This window comes from Typopeltis vanoorti, chromosome 3 (genome assembly GCF_054136105.1).
Source record: "Typopeltis vanoorti isolate ZY-2024b chromosome 3, IOZ_Tvanoo_1.0, whole genome shotgun sequence".
Lineage (NCBI taxonomy): Eukaryota > Metazoa > Arthropoda > Arachnida > Uropygi > Thelyphonidae > Typopeltis > Typopeltis vanoorti.
In genome coordinates, this window is record NC_143551.1 from 20,318,815 (window position 1) to 20,334,999 (window position 16,185).

The 16,185-nt window shown below is 36.4% G+C and overlaps 1 protein-coding gene across 3 annotated transcripts in view; it reads left to right on the forward strand.

Annotated features, from left to right (window-relative positions):
- LOC150107973 (katanin-interacting protein-like) overlaps nt 1–16,185 on the forward strand; it is a 726,539-nt gene that overhangs the window by 694,244 nt on the left and 16,110 nt on the right. The gene's annotated exons all lie outside the window — the stretch shown is intronic.

Consider the following 16,185-nt stretch of genomic DNA (forward strand, 5'->3'; position numbering starts at 1 on the left):
TGCTCCACCTTTGCAACGAGTTGTCCTGGTGTTGTACCACCTTACCCCAGTCCTGAAGATACTTTCAGGTGCAAACTTTGTTTGCTCACACTTGGATAAAGGATTAAACTAATTTTATTGAATTCATTGTGAAACCTCAGAAAGTTGAAATTGCACTTGAACTAATCAAGCAGTACATTCTCATTCTTATTTAGTAGTAATATATTCGTATTTCTTTATGAATTTCTATGTCAGATAGTCGAAAGACTTACATTAAAGGAAGCTATCATAGTGTTAAGTGAGCTTATGCATGTTGAACTAAATGCTAAATTTCATTGGTAGAATTAATTTGTATTTGTTCCTGAACAATGAATAGGATATGAGAGAGAAAATTGTTGAATTCATTAATGTTAAATTTAAGATTGGTTATATAATTTTTTATGATTAATTATCTCTTGTACATTTATTAATGGTTTAAGTAAATATTATGAAATTTTATTGAGCTTCATTAATTTGTGCAACAACATAGTGATACTGAAAGTCAATGCACTAATCCCCCCCAAAAAAATACAAACCTGGAATAATCAAACCAACAAAGAGTTGAAAATTTAAATTATTGTTAATGTACACCACAACTGTTATTTAATTCTTGGTTAGAAGTAAGGGGAAATAATATACATTTATTATAGTATAAAAATCTCACAAACTCATATTAACATTAACATAAATAGTGCAATCAATAGGTAAAATAAATAAAAGGGTGTGAGTGAATAACAAAATGGTGCAGCCGACAGGATTCAATTAATCCTATTGATCTTTGCTATACAGTTTGATATTGTATCCATTAGACATTCCTTAATGATATATCATGCACTGCTGACATCCTTCCTTTGGAGATTCTTATGCCATGACACTGCTTCAATCTGCATCCTAAACTTGTCATAATCACCTGCCTTATAGTTCAACTTTTTAACTGAAAATTCCCCATTTGGCAATCTTCCAAGTCAAGACCATATGATGACTTCCCATTTGCATTTATCATTGCTACCTTGATTATGGGTAGGTCTTCTGATCCTATGATCAGATCCACAAATTTAAAATCAAAGGTTTGTCTTAGATAGGTCAACAACATTCATAATTTGGCCACACAGCCACCAAACCTTGAATGCTTTCCTCAGCCATTCAAACAACATATTCACGTACAATTCATGATAGAAATAGAAACACAAAATTCCTTACCATTTTTAGATATATAGTCTGATACTGTATCCATTAGACATTCCTTAACTATATCTTGTAACTAGCTTTCTGTCGGACTTTCTGTTATTTAGCATTTATCACAAACTTACACATACCAGTCAGTTTGTACATATAGACTCCTGATACAAAAAATTAGGAATAATAAATCCTCAAAAAGAGAGTAATAACAATTTGCTTGAGTGATAATGATCTCAAAAAAAGAACTGTAATGAAAAATTGATTAGAACCATCTTTAGTTCTAAAAAATTTAAAATTGGATATAAGAAAAGAAAATTGATAACATACTGGATAAAAAAATGATACACCAAAACAAAAATGATTTCAGTAAAGCTATATATAGTTCATATATTAAAGGTCTATCAGAAAAAATAAGTAGAAATCTAAAGAAATATAACATAAAAACTACCTTTTAAACTTCCTACAAAAAAAACTAAAACATTCATTCAGTATATCTAAAGACCCCCCCCCCCTCAACATCAAGGGGTATAGCAAATTAAATGAATGTGTAATAACCTTCCATACTTTGGTGAAACTAGATGTACAGTTGGTATATAAAAAACAAATAAACCATATCCATTTAATCTGCCATGGAAAGGCACACAATTCTTATTATTATTATTATTATTATTAAACAAGACCTCATGGAGTCAAAGACTCATCTAGGAGGTCCTTTTATCTCACACACATCTCATCATACCGGGTCTTAAACACATTCAAACTCCTTGCAGACACCACACTCTCAGGCAAGGCATTCCAATCATTCACAACTCTGCACGAAAAAAACCTGCCTCTCACTCCCCTACTCACACCCTCTTTATACAGTTTCCAGGTATGACCTCTGGTTCTCCCCTGATCTCCCACTATTCTCTGTAGAACTTCTCCACCATTGACCCTATAACAACCCCTTACCAACTTGTAGGTCTCTATCATATCTCCCCTCTTCCTTCTCTCCACTAGACTCTGCAAATTACATCTTTTCAATCTTTCCTCATACTCGACATTCCAGAGGTCAGAAACTACCTTAGTCAGTCGCCTTTGGACCCTTTCCAACATCTCTTCATTCTTCTGAAAACCAGGTGACCAAATCTGGGCACAATAGTCCATGTGTGGCCTAATCAAAGCCTTATACGATGGAACAAGAATCTCCCTACTTCTACACGTCAGTGTCCTCCTCATCATTCCCAGAAGTCTTTGTGTTGTCTTCACGATTTTGGCGATGTGACCCCTAAATTTTAGATCCTTATCCACTATCACTCCCAGATCTCTTATTTCCTCTACTTCCAACAATATATTCTCACCAAGCATAAATTCTGCATCCCATCTTTGTTTTCCAAATTTTAAAAGCTTACATTTTGCAACATTGAACTCGCATCCCCATTTGCTTGCCCAATCACTCAATTTATTCAAGTCTTCTTGCAAGGCCACAACATCTTCACTACTCTTTATGGTTCGTCCCAACTTTGTATCATCTGCAAACAACTGAATATCTCCATCCAAATCTTCGCCAATATCATTAATATACAAGTTAAATAGTAATGGCCCTAAAACAGATCCCTGAGGCACTCCACTAGTGACTTTCCTTTTCCTGGATATTGCACCCCCATACACAACTTGTTGATACCTATCAGATAGCCAGTCTCCAATCCAATGCACTAATCTAATATCCAACCCCATCTGCTCTAGTTTGACTGTCAACTTATCATGAGGTACTCTATCAAAAGCTTTTGCAAAATCCAAGTATATTACTGTGTATCCTTCTCCTCTGTCCAAGGAAGCAGTCACTTTATTGTAATAAATAAGTAGATTACTAAAACACGACCTCCCTTTAGCAAATCCATGCTGTCCATCAAAGATTATACCATTGTTGTCAACCCAACTCTGGATCCTAGTTCTCACAAGCTTCTCCAACAACTTAACCACAACACCTGACACACAGATAGGCCTATAGTTTGATGCTTGAGTTCGATCACCTCCTTTATGAAGTGGCACAATCTTGCCCTCCTTCCACTCTTTAGGGACTTGACCAAGTGCAAGACTCGTATTAAAAAAATATGTCAAGGCAGGTGTCAACTCTCTGGCACATTCCTTCAGAATACGCGGTGATATATTATCAAGTCCCACAGCCTTATTTACATCTAGTTTACTCAACTCCCCCAACACCTCTTGCTCACTTACAGTCAGTCTCTCCTCCCCATCATCAACTGCTCTTAATCTCTCCATGAAGTCACATTCACAAGATTGAAAGATCTTTATGAACTGCTCATTAAGTATCTCCACCACACATTCTGCAACAGCTGTCTTTATACCATTTCCTCCAATCAATGTCATCCTTCCATAATCATTCTTTCTTTTGCTGGCTACATATCGAAAGAACTCCCTAGGATTCTTTTTAGCTTCATTAGCTAACTGCTGTTCATACCTCTCTTTAGCTACTCTCACCAACCAAGTCACTCTCCTTGCCTGGTCTTTGTAGAACTCATGAAATTGGTTACTTCCACTTCTCTTATGCTGCCTCCACAATGCCCTTTTTCTCTGTATTGCATGCTTAATCTCTTTATTCATCCATCTCACACCTAACTTATTTAACCTTCTCACCCGTGGTATACATTTAGACATTGCATCCACTAAATATTTTTTGAAAATCCCCCAAGCTGCATTGATCTCTTTTCCAGCTAACTCCTCATTCCATGCTACACCTGCAAGCTGTCTCCTGAGCTCTTCATAATCACCCCCCTTGTAGTTCCACATATACCCTTTTTTCACAGGGGTCCTTGCACTGCTGGCAACCACCCAAGTAATCACCTCATGGTCACTTTCACCAATTGGTGGATGATTTGATACCTCATTAATAATTACATCCTCCGATGAGATGACCAAATCCAAGATCCTTAATCCTCTTGTGCCCTCTGTTACATACTGTCTGAGGTAGTTATCCCTCAAAAACTCAAGAAACTCATTTTCTTTACTTCCAGTTGCTATCTCTTCATTCCAGTCTATATTGCCATAATTAAAATCACCCATAATGATCACCCTTTTCTTATTTGCTTGGCTTATTTGACTATACATTTCACTATCACCACCATCCACATTACCAGGTCTATAACAACATCCCACCAAGTATTTGATTTTATTCACCTCTATCTCACACCATACTGCCTCAAAACCACTGGCCCCATTTCCCTCTTGCATCTCTACCTTGTATGGACATAACTCTTTCTCTATCATCAATAGCACTCCCCCTCCCTTTTTACCCCTTCTATCCTCACGAAACACATCATACCTTTCCATCTCTATTCCTGTCAGGATGTCATCCTCATCTAACCATGTCTCACTTATTCCGACAATATCTGGGTGCACAGATGCAATTAGTGCAACCATTTCATCCGCTTTGTTTCTTATACTTCTAGCATTGGTATACAAACACAACAACTCATTTCTGGATCTACAGCTAGGTCCACTGATACCACTCACTCGATGTGATCTCTCCATGCTGGACTGGGGCCATTTCCCTTTCTGCTTCTTCATTTTAGAACCCTTTGCAATTCCATCTGTTTCCTTTTGATCCCTGATCATCCCATTACTTTCCTGCCTACACATTCTCTCACCTCCTCTTGGAGCATCCACCTTTCTCACGCTGTGTATCCCTATCCACCCTGAGCCTCGCCATTTCCCTGCTCCTCTTGCACACCCATTCTCTCATTTTCTATACTCATACCACTCACTTCCACATTCATTTCCACTCCTTCAATCTCTCCTGTCTTACTCTCCTGCTCTTCCACATTACTCCCCTCTCGATCTGATTCATTCTCTCTATTCACTTCTCTACCTTCCAGCAGCAGTCTCTCCAAGCGACTCACACCATAACCACTCAAATGCAGTCCATCGCTCCCATACAGCTCACTTCGTCCCTCAAACTCATTCCACACATTAACAAACTGTACTCCCATCTCCTCACACATTTCAGCCAGAATATCATTCATAATCCTTGCTCTCCGCCTCATTTCACCACAATCATACCTAGGCAACACACTGACCACCCTTCCTGTCACACTATTCTCCTTTATCTTTCCAAGCAGTTTCCTGACATTCATTTTGACATGCTCTTTGTTCTCTCTCAAATCATTCGTACCAATTAATACAATTAACTCTTTTGCTCGTTCCCGCCTTATATTCAATGCCTCAATCACTCTACTCATTTTACCGCCTGGAAAACATACCTTATGCATTTTATCCTCTAGCACACCTTTAATAATGGAGTCGCCATACAATGCCACTCGCTCATCTTTTGTTATCTCTTTCATGCCATCATGATTTATTTTAATAGTTTTGACCTGAATTCTCTTAATTTCATTCTGCATCCATTTCATTTCTTGCTTCATCCAATCCAATTCACCTTCTGAACCTCGCGACACATTCACTCTATCATTAAATCTTTCTAACTTTCTAACTCTCGACCCCTTCTTCTCACTTTCCCTCTCATTCATCCTTCTTTGTTTCCGTACTTTCGGTCCAACATACGTCCAACTTTCACTATCATTCTTCTCACTTTCACTCTCACATATCTTTCTTTGTTTCCGTACTTTCGGACTAACATGCATCCAACTTTCGCTATCATTCTTCTCACTTTTACTGTCATTCATCTTTCTTTGGTTCAGTACTTTCGTTCCAACATGCGTCCAACTTTCGCCATCAGTCATATTTTTTTCGCTATCATTTATTCTTTCGTTTTTTTTTACTTGCGATTTCTGCACCACGCCATTTCTACTTTCATTCGTTCTCTCAATTTCGTTTCTTTCCGCCTCACTTTCGTCCCTTTTAACATCCGTTACGGTTGTCAAATCGCTCTTTTTCTTTTTTCCTGATTTTTTAACATTTTTTCGCCTGTCTTTCTCGCCATCCTCTTTCAAACGTGCACTCGCGACACAATCGGTACTAGCACTTTCTGTCATCAACTTCATATTCGCATTCATCAATTCCTCGTTCAGGTCACATTTCGCACACACCCTTCTTCCATCCGCACTAAACATCCACAAATCATTTATGTAGTCGAAGGAATACATATAACAGACCTCACACTTAACGAACCGACTGAAATCCAAATTAAAATCATGGAATGACAATGCCGCCGCCATTTTTTTTTTTTTTTTTTTTCTCTGCAGGTTACTAGGTCTAATATTAACGTTTTCGTATTTAGTTTAAGCAAGGAAAAAAACCCCACACTAATAATATCGGTAGCGTACAACGTTTACAGCCGCTCTTACTTAAACAATTACGCATATATACTTAATTATTCCTAGTAAAACTTATCTGAATCAGGAGCTCTTCAAAACACGTTCGTAGCGCTTGACCCACTAGCGCCCCCTCCCTTTGCCACACAAAAACCTGATATGAAAAAATTCAAGAACCAAATTTAAACAAATTTGGGCTAAAAATTTCCGAGTTTTGAACAACATACGTATAACTTTGACAACAATGCACAACCTTAGATTGCCTAGATTATCTCATTACAGATGCCACTAATCTCTATCTCTACAGTGGAAAAAAGAAGAAAAATTAAGATTACGTAAGGGCAACTTGAAAGTGAAAGCAACTGCAAAAAGAAAAAAGCCTAGTGCCTCCCCACCCCTTTTCTTTTTCAATAAATATGTATATATAAAGAACTTTAGACTAAATAGCATAGGCCAAAACAGTGAACAATGAAAAAGTTTATTATTCTCATCACATATACATAATACTTTTAAATATACAATTCAAGTATACTATCAACATTTTCTGTTGGTTTTAACATTTATTTTGGGCTGATTATTTCTTATAAACAAATTAAAATATTTTCTTTATACAAATAATGGCATATAAGCAATAGGGTAAAATACAGAGTGATTTAAAATTATTGTCAGGGTTTCTGACAGTAATTTAAATGGCCTATAATTTTCAAATTGGAAACAATAGAAACTGCTTACAGAATTTGAACGTGTAACTCAGCTTTATTTGGCAATTCTGTACTTGCTGAATTGATGTCATAACTTCAAAATGGCATCTATTCAAGAGAAAGCAATGTGCATACTTTGATTTTTCCAAACAAAGTTCATTACCACAACGAACGTTGTTACATAACTCGGTATGGAAAAAGAACATCTGTCTTTAGATAATACTATCCGACGTTGGTTAAAGCAATTTCAAGAGACTAGTAGTGTTTATCACTAAAAAGGAGTGGGAAGACCGAGCACTTTGCAGGAAGATGTTGATCACATCGAGAAAGCATTTTATCGAAGCCCACATAAATCAACTAGACAAGCTTCTTTGCAGTTAGGAATACCTCAAACAACTGTTTGGAGAGTTGTTCATAGCTGCCTTCAACTCCATGCCTATAAACTGCAGATTGTGCAAGCTTTACAACCGGGTGATAAACCCCTCCATTTCCAATTTGCCCAAGACATTTTGTCAAAAGTTGAAGCTGATGAAATTACCTTCAGAAATGAATATTTAGTGATGAAGTAAAGTTTTACATAAGAGCGAAGGTATATCATCATAACTACAGAATATGGGAATCAGAAAACCCTCAGGCCATTCAAGTATTTAAAAGAGATAGTCCAAAGGAGGATTTCTTGTGTGTTTTGTCATGTTCAGAAGTTTTAAGGCCCATTTTCTTTGCAGAAAAAACAATGACAGTAGTGAACTTTCCAGACACATGCTACAGCTGTGTCTGTTACTCCAGTTAGAAGTTCATCAGCCAAATCTTGTGTTCCAGCAAGATGGTGCACTGCCATATTGGGTGCTTATTGTCTGATAATTTCTTGAAATGCATTTTCCTGGGTACTGTGCTGGGCGTGGTGGACCGATTCCGTGGCCTCCCTGCTCACCCAATTATGCTGCTTGATTTCTTCCTGTGGGAATATGTGAAGGACATTGTGTACCAGACCACTGTGATCTCGCTTGATGAACTGAAGACCAGAATTGTTACTGTGATACAAACAGTCACCACAAATAATGGAGAACACTTGGAGGGAAATTGATTATTGCTTGGACATCTTTTTAGCATTCTTCAGTATTAATTTTACAGGTAATAAAACTTATTGAGTTATTTTCATATTCTGCAAGCAGTTTTATTTTGTTGTTTTCGATTTGAAAATTACAGGCCACGGAAACCTCAACAATAATTTAGAATCACGCTGTACATTATGAGATAGTTTGATAGTCTATACAAATGTTTAAAATAAGTTAGTGAATTTGCACAATGTTTTATTTATTTTTTTTATATGTAACTATAGCCATACTGTTTACTAGAAAATTAAATTTGCATGATAATCGCTGCAAAATCCAAATACCATATCAATGAGAGCTCATGCAACATGGTATATACTTAAATTGTTCATATTTAGTCTAATGTATTCAAACTGAAAACTTTATAATAAGAGCCCATATGATTTAATGAATAAAATACAAATTGCCTACCAGTTTCACTAGCTACTGTCTAGCATTATCAAGGCTGCACTGGTGTAAATACAAATGCACCAAGTTACATGAATAAAGAAGCGTTAGTACCTATTAGGCCGTTACATTTGATAATTCTCATTTGGATGTGTGCATGCATTAGTCAGAATCCGGTAGCCATGACCACGTGTTGTGTGGTTTTTCGCGAATTATAGTTCTCCCCCAGAATTGTAGATCATCCCCAGATCTCTTGTCTCTTCCTCCAATACAACTCCTCCAATTGAGTATGCAGCCTCCCGTCGATGTATCCCAAACTTCAAGACTACATTTTGCTGCATTAAACTGAAACCCACATTCATTTGTCCATCTGTCCAGTTTATTCAAATCCTCTTACATGGCTGCCACATCTGCACTATTACTAATAATCCTTCTCGGCTTCACATCATCCGCAAACAACTGAATATCCCCTTGCAATCCATTGACAATGTCATTAATATTAAATAATAGGTCCCAGTAATGAGCCCTGTGGAAACCCACTTGTAACCTTCTGCCTCCTTGATATTTCCCCCCCACCATACACAACTCTGCTACCCATCAGACAACCAATCCTGAATCCAGTTGACTAACCCGACATCTAAACCCATGTGCTGCAACTTAAGTATCACCTTATCATGTCGCACCCTGTCAAATGCCTTTGCAAAATCAAAAAAAAAAAAAAAAAAATGGCAGTATATGCCTTTCCCTCATCAACTGCTCTTGTCACTTTATTATAAAAGGCATCACATTACTAAAGCAAGAATGCCCCTTAACAGATTCGTGTTGATTCTCATAGATAACATTACCATCATCTGCCAAACGCTATATGTGGTCCCTCACTAATTTCTCCAAGACCTTAACAAATACCGATGAAACACAAACTGGTTTATAGTTAGACGCATCCAGTCTGCTACTGCCCTTATGCACTATGTTACCTTCATTCCATTCCTTGAGTACCTTTCCCATAGCCAGACTTTCATTGAAAAGCCAGGTCAATGGAGCTGTCAGTTCTTCAGAGAATGTGTAAATTCTCTCAAAACCCATGGTATTTCACCATGGGTTTTGAGAGAATTTACACATTCTTTCAAAACCCATGGTGAAATACCATCCAGTCATACAGCTTTACTGACATCCAGAGTACTCAGTATTTAGAACACACTCTCCTCTTGCACCTCTAAACCTCGAACCTGCCCTATCCCTCTAGTATTAAAATCTGTTTCTCCAGAATAAAATACTCCAATAAAGTGTTCATTGAACAACTCAACTATGTCCCCTGCATCCGTCACTCTATTCCCATTTTTATCCCACAATGTCATTCTTCTTCCATAATCATTTCTTCTGCTACTGGCCACATAGCTAAAAAATTCCTCCATAACCTCTTTTTAACCTGCAATTCCTGTTTGATATTGTTTGTCATCCACTTTACACCAAGTTGTGTCCTCTTCTTCCCTCGTGATATAAGGCTTACTATTGCTGCTAACAAATATTCCTTCACAATTTCCCAAACACTAATGATATCTCATCCTTCCAATTCTACCCTCCAGGGAACTGTCCCAAGTTGATATCTAAGACTATTATAATCACCTGCTTTATAATTCCACACACATTCCCTTTTCTTTGACACTCCTGCATTTCTATTCATTTTCCAAGTCAAAACCACATGGTCACTCTTTCAAACTGGGGGGAGAGATGTCATCTAAGTTATTATCAGCTCTTCTGATGCTATGATCAAATCCAAAACTCTTGAACCTCTTGTTCCCTCTATTACATGTTGCCTAAGACATTTGTCGCTGAAGAATTCTAGAAATTCCATTCCCTTATTACTGCATGCATTTTCCTCTTCCCAGCTTGTACTGCTGTAGTTAAAATCTCTATAAAATGATTCTTCTTGTACTTGCCAAGCTCAACTGCCTAAACATCTCCTGCTCCCCCCCCCCACCCTCTGCTCCTTGACGTGTAGCAACAAACCACTAAATATCCTGTCTTATCCACCTCTATCTTACACCACACTATATGCTTTCAAAAACCATTAGTGTCACTCCCTGCCAAAGCCTCAACTCTTAGAGGATATAAGTCACCACTTATCAGTGCTCCACCAACCTGTTTTCCCTTCCTATCTTGCCAAAAAATGCTGTACCCTGTTACTTCTATTCCTGTTATTATATCATCTTCCATCAACCACGTCTCAGAGATCCCAATAATCTTTGGCCAGGCTGATGCTATCAGCGGCACCAATTCATCTCCTTTATTCCAGATACTCCTGGTATTAGTATAAAGCATAAAAATGTCACTGCTTCTATACCTATCGTTATCCCCTCCAGATATTAGAATCATAATTGGACATGATATATAAGTTATAGTGATCTCTTATAATATACCTATCGTTGTCCGCTCCAAATATTAGAATCATAATTGGACATTCTAATATCTGGTTACTTGTACTTGCACAATTTCCCAAACACTAATGTTTCTCGCCCTTCCAATTCTAATATCTGGTACTTGTACATGTGTGAACATTCTAATATCTCCTCCAGATATTAGAATCATAATTGGACATGATATATAAGTAATAGTGATCTCTTACTATATACATTTAAAATAAAGGCCAACATTATTTAGTCCCATGAGGTAATCTCTCAATCAACGTTCCCTCTAAGCTGTGCGCATGTGCACGCACACACATTTTACAACTAGTGCACAAAGCAAAAAATATGCGCACTAGATTTTCAAGATGAACTTAAAATTTATTAATTAAAGAAGTTCCACCTAAACATTAATCTATAAAGTCTTTAAAAAATACGGTAACTCGGCAACGCTCAAGCCTATAACCTTGCATTTTTTATTACATTCTCGAAGTTGCACAAAACTTATAATTATTAACAATAACCCTATTTGAGGCTAGCGATTTGATGCCAAAGTGAAAGGGGTGTAGCTTAAATGTGTAATTTTTAAGTAACATATAAAATAATGCACGGTTTGTTTACATTTCCTGACTCAGAAGCTAGAACTAAAAAAGATGAGAATTAGTAACAGACTTATTATGAATGTTTAACAAGGTGAGAATTAGTAATGAGAATATTTTATTATGTATGTTTAGAGTTATTTGCAAAGTTAGAAAATTTAATTAAAGGCAATCAGCCACTAGTGTTATCTTTTTTTTTTTTTTACTTTATTTCTTACTGGTGACTGTTAAATATTAAATACAATATTGTATTTAATATTTACCATTGGTGATGGTAATAATACACATACTTAGAATCCTATCTAGTACAGTCAGTATCGTGTTGGCCTCGCATGCGCGAAGTCTCTGGATCGAGTCCTGCCCAAGGCTTGTGAAGCATGATTTCCGACTGTTTACTGGGGAGGCTACTGCCATGTGTGGGAACACAGTGGGTAGTTGGGGTGACCTGGCTGACGTCCCATTGACACCAGAAGGTAAAGAGTGAACTAAAATCTTTTAACTTTTTTGCTTAAATGATCAGTATGGTGACTCGTGGGTGCGCATATACTTTTCAAAAGAAGGCAAATTTTGCACACACACACAAATTTCTGTGCACACTCACAGCAAAAAATTTGAGGGAACATTGCTCTCAATCTTTTTTCTGAAAGCATATTTTGAGATTATTGAATTTTATTTCATTTGGGAGTTTATTGTAGCTGCTTGTTGCTAGGTATTCAAAGGATTTATGAAAAATTTCTTTGTTTGCCTTGGGTACTACCAGTAAGTCCTAGCCACAGTCTGCATTATATACTGAAAAACTTACAACTTTCTTTGTTACATATAATATACAACAATAAAGATAGAGTTTCTGTAATGGCAAAATATTATCAATGCCAAACAGGTCGTTGGTTGAATGCACGTAATGGCTATAGTTACGTGCATTCAACCACCCCAACAGGTGATGCCATATTGCATTGAGAAATTTACCCAAGAATAATATAAGCATCTTAAAAATGCCCCATTTACAAATTTTTAACATAATATATTCTGTTATTAAGAATCTGAACTTATTTTTTAAAAATGTGATGTGGGAGTTCCATTTCATATTGCTATCGATATGGAGGCCCAAATACTTGACTGATTTTGTTTGACTAAGCTACAATTACAATTTTGGATAGCACTACATTTCGTTTCATTCCACTGTATAGTTATATTGTGATCTACCTTACCTGTTAATGTGAAGTACATATACTTCATTTCATCAATATTAATTTTAATACCATTATTTCTAAACCACTTATTTAGTTTCAACATATCATGGTTAATCCGATTTTCTAGATCCTCAAGGGTCATTTTGGTGTATACTAATGGTGTATCACCAGCAAACGATATAATTTTGCTAAAAGTGTGTATTTACACAGATCATTAGCATATATCAAAAATAGGATGGGTCCTAGCACCAAACCTTGCAGGATCTATATTTTATTATTTTTGTTGCACTATTGAATGAGCTGTAGCTGGTATATTGTTTTTTTGTTATTCAGATAGGATTTGAACCAATCTTAAGTAACTCCTCTAATGACATATTTAGACATTTATAGTAGTAGTAGGGCATGATGAACAGTCAAACATCTTAGATATACCAAGAAAAACAGCTGCTGTGTACATTCCTTTATTTATTCTACTATAAACTGTTTTTATAGAACTCCAATAACACTTTTTCGGTATCGAATCCATATTGATTAGATGTGTTATTTAGATAGCCATTTAATCATTTTTTTTTTCCATTAGCATTTCAGTAACCTTTGAGACTGTGGATAGTATAGATATTGGTCTGTAATTTCTAATGTCATTTCTGTTTAAATAGCAGAATAACTGAAGCAATCTTTAAGTGTTCTATAAATTTCCTGTGTTCAAAAGGTCTTTAGGACATCATTTAGCTCTGATAGAAATATATCAACCGGGTCATCATGTGCACAGTATATAGCAAATATAAGTATTACTGTGTCATAAATCATCAGTTTCAGCACTATGCATATTTGATTCCAGTTTATGAAAGTTGAAAATATTTTTCCTAGCATACAGAATTAATCCACCTGAATGATTATAATCACAACAGCCATAATACATCTCGTAATTAATGAGAGAATAACAATCAATATCAAGTTGTTTGATCCATATTTCACTTGAGACTAGTACATCTATATATGGTTCGATTTCTGAGAAAAGTAACATTAAATTATCAAAATTTGATCTTAAAAACCTAATATTTGCATGATTTATATTGTTTAAATTCATCCTTCAAATTCATCCTTCTTGGATGAATTTGAAGCAGTATCAAGAAACTTTTTAAAGAGGTTAGATTATATAGTTTTTTTACAGTTGACAATAGCACGAAGATCTATACAAACAGTACAGTAATAACAAATACAATAATATCAAGTATCAAAACTAAAAGTAAGATGTAGGAACCATATGTGATAAATAAGAATACAGGTATCCCTTCCTTAACGCGGATTTGATTATTGCGGCGAAATTAATTGCAGAAATCCCTTGATATACACAGCAAGAGTTTTGATTAACGCGCCTTTAAATTTACCATGCAAAATCATGCTCACGTCATGAGGCTGTTAGTCTCGTGGTCATCCAAACTCTCTTAATGATCTGTGTGAGAATGTGAAAGTTTTATTTTTTCCACAAAATACAACATCATTGTTACAACCTGTGGACATGGGAGTCATTGCAACTTTCAAAGCCTATTTTCTTAAAAAGACATTCTCAAAGACAGTTGAATCAACAATGAGTGAAAATCATGAAAATCACCCCATGAGGCTGGGAAAATCCCGAGAAAATCACGCCACAAGGCTAAGTGCCAGCCAGTTACTTCGCTGCTAAGAGTGGGTGCATTACAAGCTCCAGTTGTTCTGTTGTACATAATTACAAATTACGTTCTTCATAAATTTTACAGCCCATTGATCATGTCGAAGAATAAGAGCAATCCCACAACCAGGTCATTAAGTGAAAAAAAGAAGAGTAAGGTAGATAGATACAAAACTTGATATAATTAAAAGATTTAAACGTGGTGAAAGTAAAAGTAAGATCGGATGCGAATTTGGTTTTAACGAGTCTACAATACGGACTATTTTATCCAAAGCTGATGAGCATTGCGAGCAAGGTAAAGTGGCATCAACATCTGCAAGTATGCAATGCACAGGTAATTGGAGTGCTATAATGGTTGAAATGGAAGATCTGTTGATTATTTGGCTGGAAGACTGCAATCAAAGAGAATTCCAATTAGTGCCTCTAATATCACGGCCAAAGCTCTAAGCCTGTTTTCAAGACTTAAAGAGACTAAATATAAAGACGACAATTCAAAATTCACAGCTAGCAAAGGCTGGCTTGGAAATTTTAAATCTAGGGCTGGACTAAAGAATGTGAAAATAACAGATGAAGATGCTGCATCCACATTTCCTGCTGAGCTGCAGAAAATTATCGAAGAAAATTATTACGATTACCGCCAAATTTTCAATGTAGATGAAACTGGACTCTATTGGAAAAAAATGCCATCTAGAACTTTTATATCAAAAAAAGGCTCAGTGCAGCCTGGCTATAAAGTATCAAAAGGTCGCTTAACTGTTATGCTTGAAGGGAATGCTAATGGAGATTTTAAATTGAAGCCACTGCTTGTCTATCGAACTCAGAACCCAAGGGCTTTAAAAGGATGTAACAAGAACTCTTACCTGTAATTTGGCGGGTGAATCAGAAGGCTTGGGTTAACCAAAGTCTATTCAAAGATTGGTTTGACTTATTTTTGCCCAGCAATTGAAACTCATTGCAAGAGAAATAACTTAGCTGTCAAAGCTCTTTTGTTTTTAGACAACGCACCTGGTCATTCAAATTCTCTTAATGATCTGTGTGAGAATGTGAAAGTTTTATTTTTCCCACCAAATACGACATCATTGCTACAACCCATGGACATGGGTGTCATTGCAACTTTCAAAGCCTATTTTCTTAAAAAGACATTCTCAAAGACAGTAGAAACAACAACGGGAGAAAATGCGATTATGCTTCACGAATTTTGGAAAAAATTTAACATTAAACACACAATTGAGAACATTCATGACTCGTGGGAGCAAGTGTCTTCTAGTTGCATGAAAGCTGTTTGGAAAAACCTTCTACCAGAATTCGCTAATGACTTAGGTTGTTTTCAAAATCCTGTGAACAACGTGGTCAAAGAAATCATTGCAATTGGTGAAGACCTTGGTTTTGATGGTGTTGATGCAGAAGATGTTAAAGAATTATTGGATTCCAATTCCAAAGATTTCAGTGACAACGATCTTCTTGAAATTGAACAACACACATATGAAGACAACGAATAAAATGGAACGTGAAGATGAGGTTCCAAAGGTAATAACAGTCAAAGAAATGAATGGAATATTTCGCAGTTTAGAATCGCTTAAGCAGCAAGTAATGGATATGGATCCAGGTGTGTTAATCGAAGAATGCTTATTTGCCGAGGTCTGGAGAGTCATTTTGCT